The 17,746-nt window shown below is 38.8% G+C and overlaps 1 protein-coding gene across 1 annotated transcript in view; it reads left to right on the plus strand.

Annotated features, from left to right (window-relative positions):
* The window catches only part of OCA2 (OCA2 melanosomal transmembrane protein), a 539,713-nt gene that overhangs the window by 304,197 nt on the left and 217,770 nt on the right, over positions 1–17,746 (plus strand). The gene's annotated exons all lie outside the window — the stretch shown is intronic.

The raw sequence follows: 17,746 nt of genomic DNA on the forward strand, positions 1-17,746 counted from the left end.
TCCCACCATGCCAACTTCTCTGACTTCCAGCTTCATGTGGCCTCTTTTCCACCCTTCAGCAAGCTCCTCCCACCACAGGCTTCATGTGAATACATTCGGCTTATTGGGGCAGGGAAGATCTTCAAAGCAGGAAATATCTTCAAATTACCATTACCATTACACCTCTAAGGTCACACTAATCCTTCTGCCATATGATAGCCATTCAGATACTTAAATGTAGCTATATTATCTTCCCTAAGTTCTGGGGCAACTATGTTGTGCGGTGAATAGAGCACTGGGCCTAGAGTTAGGAAATCTTGATTTCAGATCCAGTCTCAAACACTTACTAGCTGTGTGACCTTGGGCAAGTCACTTAACCTTTTACTGCCTCAGTTTCCTTAGATGTAAAATAGTGGTAATAATAGTACCTTTAAATAGTGGTAATAATAGTACCTTTCCTCTTTGGGTTGTTATAAAAATCAAAAGAAATAATATTTATAAAGTCCTTAGCTTGGTGCCTGGCATGTAATAGGTGCTTAAAAAAAGCATATGCCCTTCTCTTTCCCCTTCCCTAATTTTTTATACTAAATATACCCCATCAATTTATTTCAATCATCAATTGTTCATCATTTGATATGGTCCCCACTTCTCCTATAATCTCTGTTATCCTCCATTGGCTACACTCCTGTTTTTTTTTTAATGTCCTTCCCAAATTGTGAAGCACAGATCTGAATTTCCTCATCTGTAAAATGGGAATAATGATAGTACCTGCCTCCCAGGATTGTTGTGAGGATGAAATGAGATTATATAAAAGTACTTTGCAGCCTTTAAAGAGGCACATAAATGCTTCTTCTTACTGTTGTTTTACTACAGAACTGTTTTTTTTTTAAATCTTCTCCAGTGTTTATGTCATGAACTAAAAAAATGTTAGAGTCTTTAAAGTTCAGCAGCTTGGGGTTCTGTAACATAACTTTTAAAAACAGTTAAAAATAAATGTGTAATTATAATCTAAATAAAATATCCACTCAAATCTGATGTGCCAAATATGGCAATTTTATGAACAAATCACCTTCTACCCAGATGTGCCCAGAGTGAGAGCCAGGTGTGCTGACATTCTAGCCCACACTTGATTTATGCCTATGGTACCAAGAGAGTTTCTGTTCCTAAACTAATAAAGTGATATTAGATTTATAAAGGATACCAAAAATATTATTGTACATATTGCCTATGTTTTTCTCATATTTTATCCTAAAAAGATTCATTGGGGAAACATGTTCTCCCCATTTCTTTTTCCTACCCCTTCCATGTGGCTTCCAAAATGTTATATTTATAGGAAAGCAAAGGATATATTTTTTTCCTTGGTACTCAGTTGAACAAAGGGTTAATCCTGAGGACATCTGCCTATTGGTTGTCTTTCATATGCTACCAGGGTTGGGATGGACTTTGGAGACCATATAGTTCATTTTCTAGGTGAGGAAACTGAAGGTCAGAGGTTTGCTGAAGGATATGCTGCTAGTTTTGGGGGCTGGTGGCTGCTAAGATTCATGACCAGTATTGTCTACAAGCTTCCTTTTCTGTCAGTTGTTCATCAAGGTTTTCTTTTGGGACTAGGAAGGGAGGGAGTGCCTTTATTTTCTCATAATCTACAAGCATCCAAGCTTGTCACTTTTAGCTCTCTTTGCCAACAAATGGCCCTGATACTAAGAACATTTGCTCAACAATATCCAATACTTTTATATAAGATAAGAGAATACTCCTGTGTTATAAGAAAGGATGAAGGGGTCAGCTTCAGCGGAATCTGGGAGGTCCTGTATGAACTAATGCAGAGTGAAGTGAAGAGGACCAGGAAAACAAGATATGCAATAACAACATTGTAAAGACGAGTCATTTTGAAAGACTTAAGAGTTCTCCTCATTGCAGTGACCAACCCTGACTCGGGAAGTTTGATGTTGAAGAACGCTGCCCATACACTGACAGAGAGACGATGGATGGCACATGCAGTATGGAGCACACATTTATGGCCAATGTTTGGTGGATTTTGCGTATTTGTTACAAGGGTTTTAGTTTTCTTCTCCTCCCCCCTGCCCAGAAAGGGAGAGAAAACACATGCTTGTTTATTGAAAAAACATGTAATTTAACCTTTAAAAATGTATTTTTCTCTCATAACATTGGGAGAGTTCCTAGGATTTGTGGATGAATTTCCAATACATTCAGTTTTAATTTATCCAGGAGCACTTCTTTGAGTACTTCCTATATGTAAATGAAATAACATATGTAAGTAGGGGAAGGAAAGAAGGAGTTATATAGCTCATGCTATTTGTCAGGCACTACGCTCAGTACTTTATAAATATTATCTCATTTGATCCTCACAACAGTCCCTCAAGGTAGAGGCAAATAGAAGTTAAGTGACTTGCCCAGGGTCATACAGTTGAGAAGCATCTCAGGCTAGATTTGAACACAGGTCTTCTTGACCCCAAGACCAGCACTCTATCTACTGTACCACCTAGCTGACTTCATAGACTTTCAAGTGTGATAAAAATGCTGTTATTAAATTTATTATTAAAGTACCATTCAAGGTACAGAGATGGATGAAAAAGAGTTAAGACATTGTCCCTATAGTAAAGCAATAGCAGTTATCTCCCAGTAACCTGGTGAATGATGCCAGAACAGGGATTCTTTGCTGTGGAATAGAAGTGTCCAAGTCAATCACCAGTTAACTGTCATTCCAAATCTTTATATGTGGGAATTTATTTTGGTCAGAACTTGTGATTATTTTGCCATTAAATTATAGATTTTGAGCTGGAAGGGAGCTTGGAATCTATCTCCTCTAAACCTCCCATTTGCAGATAAGAAACAGAGACCCAGAGAAGCCAGGCAACTCACTCAAGATCACACAGCCAGGAAATGACAGAAGGAGGATTAAAAATTCATGTCTTCTGACTCAAGATGCAGTATAGTTGCCATGAGGCCACTCTGCTTCCAGTGTTGGGAACTCCCTTCATCAGTACAGATCAGTAACTCATCTTTGGTGTGTAGGTTTAGAGAGTTGCCCAGGGTTCCATGAGGATAAGTTACTTTCCCAGGACAGGCCAGAAGCAGAATTTGGACCCAGATCTTGCAAAGATTGGTCCTCTATCTACTTATGCCATTTTACCTTTCAAAGTCAAGTCATCATAGTTTTATGGTATCTAAATAGTGTACACACAAATATATTCTTTCAAATAAATGCAACTTAGTATCATTAATCTCAACAAAGTCCTACCAGTCTAGAAAGGTTCCCAAGGAACTGCCTAGTTCAAGCCAGAGAAACTCATGTTCAGAAGGCTGAGATCTTGGTGCCATAGCAACTTATGAAAATATCTATGAAGACATAGAGAGATTGCATAGGTGAAAATTGAACCCAAATCAATGGCATCACAGAAGAATCAACTCATTAACGTACTGAAGCATCACATCACCAAGGTTCCCTGACAGAAAATGTCATCATTACTGTGTCACCTATAATCATGTTGACTTATTTTCTTCTGTCACTTATTTCCTATGTGGTATTAAATTTGGATCAGCAAATACAGCTAAATTGCAATTGAAAAATGAGTAGCAGACACTGCTGATGGATAATTAAGCAATAATCTAAGTCAAATGTGAGTTTTGCCCCCGAGAATGATCTCAGCTACTTCTTGCTAATTGGTATTTATTTTTAAGTGTCAGTGGGATGGGTCTCTTATTGTTTTATAGTTATCATTGCTATTGCCCAGAGGAGAGTAATTTTAAGAATACATTTTTTAAAGAATAAATTTTCTGTAAGAGAAAAAAATAAACCTCTACCACCTGAAGCCTTTTCTATTTGGGTGCTCAAGTAGATCACAGCATATTCTAGGAACTTATTTGTTTTCAAAGAATATTTTGCACATAGCAGTTAAAACATAAAATAAAACTTTTCCAGTTTCCTGATTCACCAGCTGCCTTCCCTTCTTTCCCAGAAGGCATCATTGGCAGTAGCTTTGACGTGGTTGCTTCATCTTCCAGCAAAATAAATGCAAGTGCATTCATGCAAGAATTTTATTTCTGAGTTGATAAGCTACTCAGATTTTTCAAGAATTTTACATGCTGGGTTAAACTAGATCTTGGGACCTGGGTTTAAATTGTGCCTCTGATATTCACTGAATAGCCTTAGGTTAGTCCTTTGACTTCTCTGGATCTCAGTTTTCTCAATGATAAAATCAGTTCATTGGATTAGATATTTCTCAAAATCTTTCAGCTCTAAATCTAAGATCATGGGATACTAATCTAACCATCAAAACTTTTAACATACAGAATTCTGCCTTACTTAGGAAAGACTTTATTCAATGAGAAAGCAGCTATATTATTACAGCACTACCCATGCAGAACTCTGAAGTTTTAAGGAATCAATTAATTGACAATTATTTATTGAACACCTGTTTTGTGAAGATCATTGTACTAGGCAGTCTGAAGAGATACAAAGCAAGAATAAGACAATTTTTTTTCTTGAGTAAAGAAATAGATATTAAATAAGAAATGTGTATCATCAGCCTCAAAACAAATTCAGGATTCATGTATCATTCCGTATCTCTATTTATAAGGACTAAGGGGTAGTGGAGCAAAGAAGAGAGACTAATTCAAGTTGAATTTGTCTGGGAAGATTTCTTGGAAGAGATTTTTTTTAATGAATTTTTTTCCCCACTTAACAAAAGTATATTGTCTCTCCTTCCCTCCCCACTGGGGAAAAAGGAGAAAAACAAAATTCTTATAACAAGTATGCAGTCAAAACAAATTCCCATATTGACCACATCTCAAAACAACATCTCATCATCACCTCTCTGTCAGGAGGTGGGTCACAAGCTTCCTCACTGGTTCTTTGGAACCATGGTTGATCATCGAATTAATCAGGGTTGTTAAGTGGAAGACATGTTTTGAAGGAAGATAAGAAACAAGTCAGTTCTAGACACATTCCAGAAGAATACAAAAGGCTCTCTATGCTATAACTTTCTCCTCTAATATTTTTCTTCTTAGTGGTTTATATTGAGCCATAGAGGTTTGTTGTTTTTAAATGGTCTTTTGGAGATTTGGATAGATTTGACTTTCTGCTAATGAAACATTCTCACCTGCACTGTGAACCAAATCTCTCTCTTTCGAAATATCTATTTTACGTTTCATAATGCTATCTCTTGTTTGGTCATGAATCTATAATTCACTTAACTTCTTTAGGAATTTGGATACCACTTGGTGCAAATATATTTAACATTGATATTGCTTCATTGTCTATGGTGCCTTTTAGCAAGATATAGTTTCCTTCTTTATCTCTTTTAACTAGATCAGTTTTTGCTTTTGCTTTGTCTGATAACAGGATTGCTACCTCTGCTTTTTTTTTAACTTCATCTGAAGCATAATAGATTCTTCTCCAGCCCCTTACCTTTACTCTGTGTGTGTCCCTCTGCCTCAAGTGATTTTCTGGTAAATAGCATATAGTAGGATTTTGGTTTTTGATCTGCTCTGCTATCTATTTCCATTTTATGGGAGAATTCATTCCATTCACATTCACAATTATGATTGCTAGCTGTGTATTTACCTCCATCCTGTTTTTCCTCCTGTTTGTCCTCGCTCTCCTTTTAGCCTTTCCCTGCTTGACAGTATCTTGCTTCTGTCTACTCTCTCCCTTGGTCTGTCCTCTCTTCCATCGTCACTCCACACCTCCACACCTTTACTTAATTTCCTCCCCTCCTACTTTCTCATTGGATAAGATAGATTGCTATCTTCAACTGATTATGTATATTGTTTCATTTTAGAGCTAACACTGAAGAGAGTGAGGTTCAATTGATGCCCAGTGGTCACCCTCCCGTCTTCCCCTTCACTGTCATGTTTTTCGAGCCTCTTCATATGAAATAATTTACCCCATTCTGCCTCTCTCCTCCTTCTGCACTCCTTGTACTTCTCTTTCTCATCTCTTCATTTTTTTGTTATTTGCTCACATTCCTCTTATACCTATACATTCTGTATAGACATAGATCTATATTCCTTCTAGCTGTACTAGTGGTACAATTTTAAAGAATTACAGGTACCATCTTCCCATTTAGGGATATAAACAGTTCATCTCCCTTGAATCCTTGTTGTTTTCTTTTCCCTTTTTAGGCTTCTCTTTGGCCTTGATATTGGAGATAAAATTTTTTGCTCACTTCTGGTCCTTTTCTTATGAAAGCTTGAAATACTTCTATTTCATTGAATGACCATCCCCCCCTCCCCCCCCTCGGAGTATTATGCTTAATTTTTTTTGGTAGCTGATTCTTGGTTTGCCTTCCAGAATATCATGTTCCATGACCTCTGATCCTTTAATGTTGCAGCTGCTAAATCCTGATTGTGGCTCCCTGGTATTGAATTATTTCTTTCTGGTTATTTGCAGTATTTTTTCCCTTTACCTGATCATTCTGTAATTTGGCTGTAATGTTCCTTGGAGTTTTTATTTTGGGATCTTTCTCCTGAGGTGAATGGTAGATTCTTTCAATGTCTATTTTGCTCTTTGTTTCCAGGACATCAGGGCAGTTTTCCTTGATAATTTCTTGAAAGATGCTGCCCAGGTCTTCCTTTTGATTATGACTTTCTGGCAGTTCAATGATTCCGACATTGTCTCTCCTGAGATTATTTTCCAGGTGATTTTTTTTCCCCCCAGTGAGGTCCTTTACATTTTCTTCTATTTTTTTTTTCTTTCCTTGGAATTTGTTTGATTGATTCTTGATGTCTCATAGAGTCACTAGCTCCCACTTGCCCAATTTTAACTTTTAAGGAGTTATTTTCCTCATCTTTTGAACTTCGTTTTCCATTTGGCCAATTGTACTTTTTAAGCAGTTGTTTTCTTTTTCCAAGCTGTTGATTCTTTTTTATAATTCTCTGAATCACTCTGATTTCTTTTCCCAATTTTTCTTCTACTTCTATTTCGTGATTTTTAAGCTCTTTTTTGAGTTATTCCACAAATTCTTTCTGGGCTCGAGACCACTTCCTGTTTTTCTTTAGGGTTTTGCCCACAGGTGTTTGGACATTGTTGTCCCCTTCTGAATTTGTGTCTTGATCATCCCTGTTACTATAATAACTTTCTACGATCAGATTACTTTTTGGTTGTTGGTTTTGCTCATTCCCCCCCCCCCCCTTTTTCCTTTCTTTTAAATTCTCCCAGGGCTGGAAGGCTTTTTGTGCCAGGGGCTGTATTTCCTGGCTCTTTATGTGATGCTGCACTGATGTTGCCATAAGGTCCATGGGGGACTCTCATATCTGGTGCTGTGGGAAGGGGGTAAGGGGTGCCTGGAGCTGCTGGAGGTTGAAGGGGCCTGGTAGTTTACCTGTTGCTGAGCTGGGGTCCTAGTGCTGGTGTCTGGTGCGTTCTGAGGCAGTGGGGTGTTTCTGTAGTTCCCGGGGCTATACTCAAGCACATGAAGTCTACCCCTGGAGGTTGCTTCTTTTCCTGGTGGATATGTGAAACACACACTGGTTTTCAGAGCTGTAGTCTTCCAGTTCTGTGGCTTTGCTGAGGCTCTGCTGTTGGTATTTTCCTGCTCCACAGCACTTGGGCTCAGGGTCTACTGCTGCTTTGCTCAGGTGGGGCTTGCTGCTGATTTGCTAGGATGTTTCCTGTTCTGGACTATGTTCCCCTTTTACCTGCATGAGACAGACCTTTCTTGTTAATCTTACAAGTTTCTTAGGTTAAAAAATTATTTCAACCCATCTTTTTTGCTGGTTCTGCTGTTCCATAATTAATTTCGGGGCACTATTTTATGGTTGTTTGGAGGCGAACATGGGAGAAGAACCTATAGGTCCTAAAATGCTTATCACGGCTCTCTTTGTGGTGGCAAAAAATTGGAATTGCCGGGATGCCCATCATTTGGGAAATGGCTAAACATGTGGTATATTGTCATGATGGAATACTACTGTGCTATAAGAAATGATGAGCTCATTAATTTTAGAAAATCATGGAAAGACAGAAGAAAAAATGAAGTGAGATGAGCAGAACCAAGAGAACATTGTATTACAGTGATAGCAATATTGTTTTAAGAATGACTTTGAGCAAATAAGTTATTTTGTCTATTATAAATACTCAAATTAGCTATAAAACACATATGAAGAAAGATGCTATCTGCATCCAGAGAAATAACTGATAAATAGAAGTCTAGAATAATTTTACATATATATGTACACCCAAAGGTATACACACAAATGTGTGTGTGTGTGTATACTTTTTTGTGCCTTATGGTAGCTATTTCTAGGGTAGGGGGGAGGGAAATTTACACGATAATTTTGTTGTATATTTGAAAGGAATAGCAAGTGCACATAGTAGATTTGCAGTTTCATATACAATCATCTTCTTACTGTATTGTGTTCTAGAAATGGTTGTTTTGTTCCACAAACTAAAAAAAGCAATGGGGAGATGGGAAGAGGGATACTAAGCTCAGGGAAAAGCAAGTAAGCCAATTTGGTTGTGGCTTAGAGTGTCTGAAGAAGGGTCATATGTAAAAGCCTGGGGAAAACAGGCTGGAACCAGTTTGCAAAAGTCTTAAAATAGCAACCTTGTGTTTTATATTTTAATCTAGAAGCAATAGGGAACTACTAGAAGCTTTTTTAGCAGGACAGTGACATGGGAGCATCTGTGCTTTGGGAATATTACTATGGAAACTGTGCAGAAGATGATGGAGTGCACAAGACAGAGCTATAAGGCAAATAGTTCAATCAGAATGATGAGGCTTTGGTGCCTGTGCTCAAACCCCAATTCCAAGACCATATTTCTCCCTAACCTCAAAACACTATCCCTGGCAATTTCTCTCCATTCCAAGGACACTATGCCTAGCAATTGCTCATGAATGGGCCCCAGTGAAACACTTATCTCTGTCCCTGGTATAGTATCAAACTGCACCTGTAGGAGTTATCGGTTTGAACTGCCTTTGTACTGAGTCATAAAGATATTCTGTACACACTGGACTGTCAGTCCATACCTCATTTTATGGACTCCTCATTATGTGTATCCTAGACTTAAGACGTTTATACTCCCTATATCTGTCTTGTCAAACAGGACATTGATTGGTGGCAGACTGGGCAATCCTCATTCAGCCCTGAGTGCTCCTTAATTTAGTGAAGTAGCAGGCCTAAAAATCCACACCTCTCTGTGGCTCCAACTTGGCTTTCTCCTGGTGAACTCTGGGTAAAATGTGTGTGTAGTAGATACAAAAAGTGCATGTTCCTTTAAGGACTGACCACTCCTTAACCTCTCCCTAATCCCTCCCTGAGTCACCTAATCAGCACATTTGGCAAATATTTTACTATAGTTTATCCTATATAAACTTTAACTGTACCCTCTAAGGTCACAGGTTCCTTAAGAACTTTTGCCCACTGAAAAGCATAAAAATAAACCTTTACCAATTTGACTTAAAGATTGCTTGAGTCTGTGAGTTCATTCCAGATGACTCTGTCCTGCACTCCAGTCCTCAAGGGGTCTCTGAACCCCTCAAAACCACATCAAGAAAACTGTTGAAATTGTCCAGGTGAGAGGAGATGTGAGTCTGAACTAGTTTGCTGGCCCCTAATGGAGAGAACTCATTAAGGAACTCTCTGTGGGGTAAGATTCTTGTTGTGAAGTAGAATTGACATTAATTGGCAACTGGATTGGATATTTTGGATGAAGAAAAGTAACTATAACACCAAGATTGTGAACCTGGGAGATTGGAAGAAGAATGAAGGTGACCTGGATAGTAATTGGGAATTGCAAACTTGTATTGATTTCTATAACGTTGTGAAGTATGTGGATTCCTTCTTTGGATACCTCTAACCTCCCTTTTCTATAGCCTTCATTCTCCCTGTGGTACCACTCCCCTGCCCTGCTACGTTTCTATTTATAGAAAGTATAGAAGTATTGGAGTATATGGGAAGTATTGGAGAGGGTTTGATATTGGGGACAAAGATAATGAGTCCCGTTTTGGAAATGGTGAGTTTGAGACGCTATGGGACATTGAGATGGAAATGTCCAGCAGGTAGCTGATGACATGGTATGTATCCTCTCTTGAAAAGATTGTGTGATAGCCCTTTTCAGTCACCGTAAATAGCTCTCTCTTACCCACTCTGCAACTGACCTAGCTCATCCTGCTTGCTTTGGAAAATACTCCTACAAAAGATTTTGCTTTTTCATTTTGTTATCTTTCAACTTTGCTGTTGCTGATGCATTTTTTCCCCTGTCATTGATATAACAAACTCCAGTAGGAATAGATTGGGTTAGATTTGTTATGAGTAATTTGTTATCCATACTTATTTGCACTCCATATCAGTTCATTGAAAAAGTAATCCCAACAGATTGTAAATTGCGGAGGAACAAAGTATTACTGAATACTATTTTAAGCCATTAAAATGGTGGTTTATATAGGAAAGATAATAATCATGGGAAATTTGTAATTTGCCTTTTCTTCTGCCTCTCAAAGGCCTTAAGGCATCGGAAGGAGGATTCTTAATGAACCTTACTCAGTAGGTACACAAATGTCTCATAAAGGAACCAATAAACAGATATTTTGATTGTTGTAAGTTCCTAGCAAAACGGATTTATAATGAATACTCGCTCATAGCTGTTATTGTCTGTTTCCCATCTTGCTGTGACATCTTTCTGGGATTATTAGTTTAACTTCAGAGTTAGTTCACTTAAAATGTATCTTAACAAATAAATAAAGCCCCATGACACTTTATTTGGCAAAAGTATAACATATTTCTGCTGTTAAAAAAAAAGATTATTTTTATGAAGTTTCATGTATTTTGGAGCTTGGTGGTAGGTTAATGGAAGAATTCAGTACATCTACGTGGGATGCCTTTTATCAATGAGAGATTATAAGTGTCATTTTTTTCTTAGAGAAACAATTGAATTTTGAGTAGGCCAGTGCTTCTTTGGAATAGTCTTTATGGTCTGATTTAACACCTGACAATATGTAGTAGATTCTGTTTTCTACTTCAAAAAATACTTTCATTAGCTAACTGATGTCTAAAATCCTAGAGCAAGAGATTAATTCTTTTATTATTATTTATTATATATTATCTGTTATTATTATTATTGAACAATGGGGGCAGGGTGGGGGAATGATTTCAAGGGCATGAGCCTAATGCTTTTTAGGGCCTCTGATTTCACCTAGATTAGATTCTTTTTACACCTTAATCAGAAATAAACTCTTCTAGTTGGGTGGGGTCCCAACCAAAGTTGAGGAGAATGTTCTTGGGGGGGGGGGGGGTGAACGGTTAGGCCGATCTCATCACCAGCCCTGAGATTCAGAGACTGGCTAAAATACTAGGGCTGGTCCCATAATGAGGAAATAAAGGGAAAAAAAAAACCTCAGACCTAGTTTAATAATTGGTTATTAATAATAGAAAAATAATCATTTCTCTCAACTCTCTCCCCTAATGCATATCTGTAATTATCTTATAACTTTTAGTCATAGAGTATTGGTTGGAATATTGAGATATTCCAATCTGTGTGACTTGCCCATGGCCACAGAGTTAATATATTCCAGAGGAATGGCCTAAATTTCTGTATTACTGCCCCAAGGTTAATCCTCTATTCAACATGCCATATTGTTTCTTAAGCTTACAAATATATAATGAATAACCCCCTCTTCCCTTCCTTATTTGTACTTTCTACAGAAGTTGATAAACTTGATGTAGCTTGAAGTGAGGGTGGGGGTGGCATCCCTATAATGGGCATGGTTCTTCAGGGATAGGGTGAACACTTATTTCTAGCCCCCTTTAGAAAGTTCAGGGCTTCTGCCCTTGAAAGCTGAGGAAAGGTTGCTTTCTGTTGGCTCTTCCAACATGCCTTTAGCCAGTCTCCTGGTATACCTGGAGCCAAAGGAAACATTTCCCATCTCTATTTAATATTTGGAAGCAGTCACCCCAGGTACCCACATTATTCACTATAACTATTGATAAGGTCTGGGCTCTGGGAGCCCCCTAGAGCTCTCCGTGAGTCCTTGAGGTACAGGCTCTGGGAACACCCCTTGAAATATGATTAAATGGTCTCATTTGATGAGGCATTTGCATGAGGCAATAAGCCTTACATTATGGCTGGGCCCAAACCTCTGTTTGGCATTCCTCTGTTACTAGACTTTCCACCCTTGAGCCTATCAAAATATCAATCCACCCTTGAACTGGCCTAGCCCACCATTGTCTGTAGTCTCCAGGAAGCCTCCAGCAACTTCCCACCCTTAATCACTCATTGACCTCCTGAAGACCCTCCCCAAATTCCTCCCCTAGACCACCCCTAGATTCCTCCCACTACCTTCTGTATATAAGACCCCATCTTGTCAACATATATGTGAGAGCTCCATAGAATAGAATAGTGAGAGTGCCATAGAATGACCTAGCAGAGGCTTACTCTGTGTCTAATACAAGCAAACTTTTAATAGACTTTACTTTTCTTTGGCTGAGAAGACTTGAGTGGAATTCATTTGCCAGGACTCAGAGTACTAGTATTTTGGGGTTTCCAGAGCAACCCTGACCCTCTTTATGAGTAACCTCTTCACTCTCAGGTGGCATTGTCTTTTTCACAGGGTTGTCATATAGAAAGCACTCTGTAAACTATAAAGTTCTATTTAAAGGTGAACTATTATTCTCATTATAATTATTATTCATTTTGTTTGACCAGTGCTGCCCAGGCTTTGTGCTGATACTCTCACAATATTAAAAGGCACAAGTGTCTAAAACTATAAGACTCTAAAACAATATATAGATTTTTATGGAGTTTATGAAAGTCCAGGTTTAAACATCATGGTGGATGTAAGAGGGGATATAATGGTATCTTGTTTCACTCCCACAAAACTTATTGGAACATAATCAGCAGCTGTAGGGAAGCTCTCACTTAGCTTTTTTTTGGAGGGCAATTAGGGTCAAGTAACTTGCCCAAGGTTACACGACTAGTTTGTGTGTGTGTGTGTGTGTTAAGTGTCTGAGGCCAGAACCAAACTCGGGTCCTCCTGACTCCGGGGCCGGTGATTTACTCATTGCAGCCACTTGGCCACCCCTAGCTCTCACTTATCTTACTTTACTAAAATCCAGGTCTTCCTGGAACTATGACAAAGGCCAGAGGGAACCAGAAAAGTGGGGGTGTGGCACACAGCTCTGACCTTGGAAGAGGTCAGACCTGGTCTGATCTCAAGTATCCTCACTATCACGCCTATGGAATCTGCATATATAGAGGGAATGTAGAATATATAGAGGGAAATAAAGGGAAGAGTTTGAGAAATCTGACTCTCTCTCTCTCTCTCTCTCTGTATATATATATATATACATATATATATATATGTATATATATATATATATACAGAGAGAGAGAGAGAGGGAATGTAGAATATATTATTATTATTATTATATGAAGAGAGAGAAGAATTTGAAGAATTTGACTAACCCTAAGTCTACCAGGAAGGACAGAACTTGTACACCCTCACTCCTGACTCTGTATCTGTCCCTAGATATACCTGCTTCCTTGCCCAAAGTATAATAAACACCTTCCTCTGCACACTCTGTTTCTGAGTTCTTTCAGCGAGAAGGGGTTTATCGTTGTAAGGGGTACATCGTGTGGATCTTCCTGAGGGTCCCCAAAAGGGAAGCAGTAGGCAGCGGAAGTTTGTCTCAGGTTAACTCCCTGACCCTAACCTGGAAGTCCTGTGGTCCCCACAGCTGCATTAAGGGGCATCCCATGTGGATCTTCCTAAGGGCCCCCAAGGGAGCGGTGTATGTGGAAGCTGGTCTAGGCTACCTCCTTGACCCTGCCTAGGAAGTCCTGTGATCCCCCAAAATGTGTTTCTCACAGTGGATATGATGTAGATGGGATGTGATCCTTATTATTTGGAGGAATACCCAAATTCATGAGATTATGGATCCATTAAAATTGTCAATTAATTAAGATAGCGTTAGCCTTCAGCAATTGTGAGCTCTGCATAACTACCCTGGGACTTAGGGAGGCCTGCATGGCAATAGGAGGATTATTTTGGTCCTGACTGTCTCTCCTCATCTAGGGAAGGCCATAAGCGTTTGTTAAGCGCTTATGTCCTAGGTGCTGACCTAAGTGCTGCAGAGAGAGACGCAACAAAAAGAAAGCCAATGAGCTAAGACAACAAGCAAAGGAGAGTCAAGAAGGGGAGGGGCAGCTGCATGGGCTCAGTCAGAAGCAGAGCCGGGAGGACAATGGGCCTTTCCAAAAGTGAATCAAATTAGCTTAAAGAGATTAGATTTGTTGATTTTCTCTTGATTACTTTTTACTAGTTTATTCTCACAGAGATATTTTTGATACTCTGAAAATTTATCTTGGTGTCTACCTGCTGAGACAGCTGAATAAAAACAAATATATCTTTGTCTTTGTATAGAATAGTCACCTGTATTACATACATGAATGGAAGGGAGCAGTGATATGGATAATTCAAATGGCAGATAATCAAAGACACTCATTTGAGTTTGTGATTGATTTTGTACGTACCTTTATCGTTTCTAATTTGAGAATGCACAGTACTCTCAATTAATGAAACTACAGCAAAGAGGTGGATCTTGAGAGGAACTGGAAAGCTGCAGAGTTTGACTAGGCTCCATTGTTACTTCAAGCCTAGAAAGAGCAGCATTGTACGCGCATTCTCCTATGCAAAGCACTGACCCAGGTAATGTTAATATCTCCTTTTCTTCTTCTCCTTTGATTTCTTCTCCAACCACTAGAGGGCTGTGAGATCAGGAAAGTAGTCACTGGTTACATTAATCCTGATGAAGGCTTCAGTCTCTTTCCTACCATAAGGTAATTGATAAGAATAGAGACAGTTGAGACCTCTGGCCTGGTGCTTACACTTACTACAGAACTGAGTATTTTGACAGGGGTAGGGAGCAAGAGGGCAAGGTTCACTGGGGTAGAATAATGCATCTCCGGGGAGCTGGTTTCCTTGGCTGTCTACTGGTCTTCCTTGGGTAGTATTTCCTCTTGGGGAACATCATTTGCATTGGACTGTAGCTTAAAATACTTTAGGAGATGGGCATAGAACATACTAAAGAGCTGGACAGGGACAATGGACACAAGGTCAGGGACAGCTTTGTCTTTGATAACACTGCCAAGTCATTCCCTGTTCTCTCAGGTAGGTTGGTATTAGAGGTGTCAAAATCCTGCCAGTCAATGGTCTGGGAACCTTTGCAATGGACAGAAGGAAATGACATCCTGATGTTTCAGACACGGAGCTCTTCCTAGGAATCCAGTTCTTCCAGGAACAAAGAGACATGAAATAGCTTTCTTCATCTAATCCTGGAAAGGCAGCCTCTATCCAAAGTTAGGGAAGTAGGGCAATTGAAGTCTGGGATCAAACGTGGAACAGCTACTGATAATATCTTTACCTGATACTCAGGATAGCTATTAGTCACAGAATGCACCAAAGGACTGAGTACTGATGACTTTGGGTCATGTGGTCAAAAATAATGATGGTGATTGAAAGGACTAGAAGAGCAAAGGTTTTTTTTTGGGGGGGGTTCCCTTTTTTTTTTTTAACCGATTTTGTGTCATGAACTTTTTTGGCACTCAGATGAAACCTATGGAACAATTCTTTCCTAGCCTTTAATCATCGAATGGACGTTGCCTCAGACAACCTGAGACCTGGGACAGACCTTAATTTAGAAAGGTCAAGGTCATCCAATGCATTGTGGGTCATTGCTAGTCACCTTGACTTTTGTCTTGCCACTATACTCCAATGATTCTGGAAGGCAGAGTGAGGCTGATAATTTTCATGAATCCTTTCTCACCATAATATCATTAAATGCATAAAATAAAATGCATAGGATTACAAAAGAAACCAGTTATATTCCAAATAAAGATGCATTTCTCATCTAAATTCATGGACCCCTGAGTGCTCTCCATTGAATGCTTGGGGGCTATAGACCTCAGGTTAAGAATAATACTAAAAGCTATCATTTAAATAGTGTTATAAGGTTTGCAAAGTACTTTACAAGTATTAATTTTATCCTCCTAGCAACCTTTGGAGATAGATGCTATTTTAATTATCCCCTTTTTACAGATGAGGAAACTGAGGTAGAGAAAAGTTAAGTGACTGATCCTAGGTAACATAGCTATTAAGAATCTGAGGCTGCATCTGAACTTATGTCTTTCTGAGAGTAGGTCCAGGGCTTTATCCATCACACCACCTAGCTAAAACTTCTGCATCCTTCTATTTTGGGAGGTATGTTTTTGTTGAAGATCTCAAGTCTCTTGAGGATAGTTGTTTGAGGTACACCTTATACTTGTCAGATGGGCTAATACGACAGAAAAGGAAAATGATAAATATTGGAGAGGTCATGGGAGAATTGGGACACTAATTCACTATTGGTGCAGTTGTGAACTGATCCAACCATTCTGGAGGGCAATTTAGAACTATGCAGAAAGAGAGATCAAATGGTGTTTTTCATCCAGCTACACCACTACCAGGTCTGTATTCCAAAGAGATCATAAAAAAAGGAAAAGGACCTACATGTACAAAAATATTTAATTTAGTTCTTTTTGTTGTGGCAAAGACCTTCCCACAAACCAACACAAGTCTAGCTGTTACAGCAGGTAGCAAACATCAACATTTACTCACAAGCCTAACTGTCTTCCCCTCCTGCGTCCCCTCCTCCCACCATCTAGCTGCTCTGACTCTCAGCTCCCAGTGGGTCTGCCCCACCCTTCAGCAAACTCTTCCCACCACCATCTATGTGATTACATTCAGCCTCTTAGGGGGCAGAGTTTCTTTTCAACCGGGGAAGGTCTTCAAACTCCCCTAGGCTTATTAAGGGGCAGGGAAGATATTCAAATTTCCATTATCATCACAAGGGGATGCCCATAAATTAGGGAATGGCTGAACAAATTATGGTATATGAACGGAATGGAATACGACTTTGTTGTTATAAGAAAATGATGAACAGGCAGCTTTCAGAAAAACCTGGAAAGACTTACACAAACTGATACAAAGTAAGGTTAGTAGAACCAGGAGAACATTGTACACAGTAACAGTAACATTGTATAATGATCAACCATGAATAGCTTAGCTCTTCACAGCAATACAATCATCCAAGATAATTCCAAAGGACTTGTGATGGAAAATGTATCCACATCCAGAGAAAGAATTTAGAGAGTCTGAATGCAGATTGACACATACTATTTTCACTTTCTTTATATTTGTGGTTTGTTCCCTTTTGGTCTGTCTCTTCTTCCACAACATGACTTACATGGAAATATGTTTATGCTATTGCACATATATAACCTATTTAAAATTCTTGCTTTTTAGGGAGGTGGAGAAGAGGGAGGGAGAAAAAAATGAAATTAAATAAGAATGAATGATAAAAATTGTCTTTATGTGTAATTAAAAACATAAAATACTATTTAATAAAAAAGAAGATAGTAGTTATGAAATCCTGAAAAATTAGTTGTCATATTTTGAGAAACTTACTTAATATGAAAGTCATTTTTTTTCATCTAAAACATGAGAGGGCTTAGCTGGATGAGCTCTTAAGTTCTTGCCAATGCTAACATCCTGTGATTATAGGCTTCTAAAAATTTTATTGAATCAGATTCTCTTCTTTGTGATGGGAAGATTGCCAGCAAGGTCTTATTATTCTTGAGTATGTAAATCTAACTGTGAAATATAACTTTGCAAAATAACTTGAAGAGGCAAGTTATTTGAAAGATTTTTCTAATAGGGAAGTGTTTTACCAACAGAAAGCAATGAGTTAGTGAGTCAGTCAACAGGCCTTT

The sequence above is a fragment of the Petaurus breviceps genome, unplaced genomic scaffold, assembly GCF_028583685.1.
Source record: "Petaurus breviceps papuanus isolate PSGF00001 unplaced genomic scaffold, PetGlider_PUasm1.0 90849, whole genome shotgun sequence".
Taxonomy (NCBI): Eukaryota; Metazoa; Chordata; class Mammalia; order Diprotodontia; family Petauridae; genus Petaurus; species Petaurus breviceps.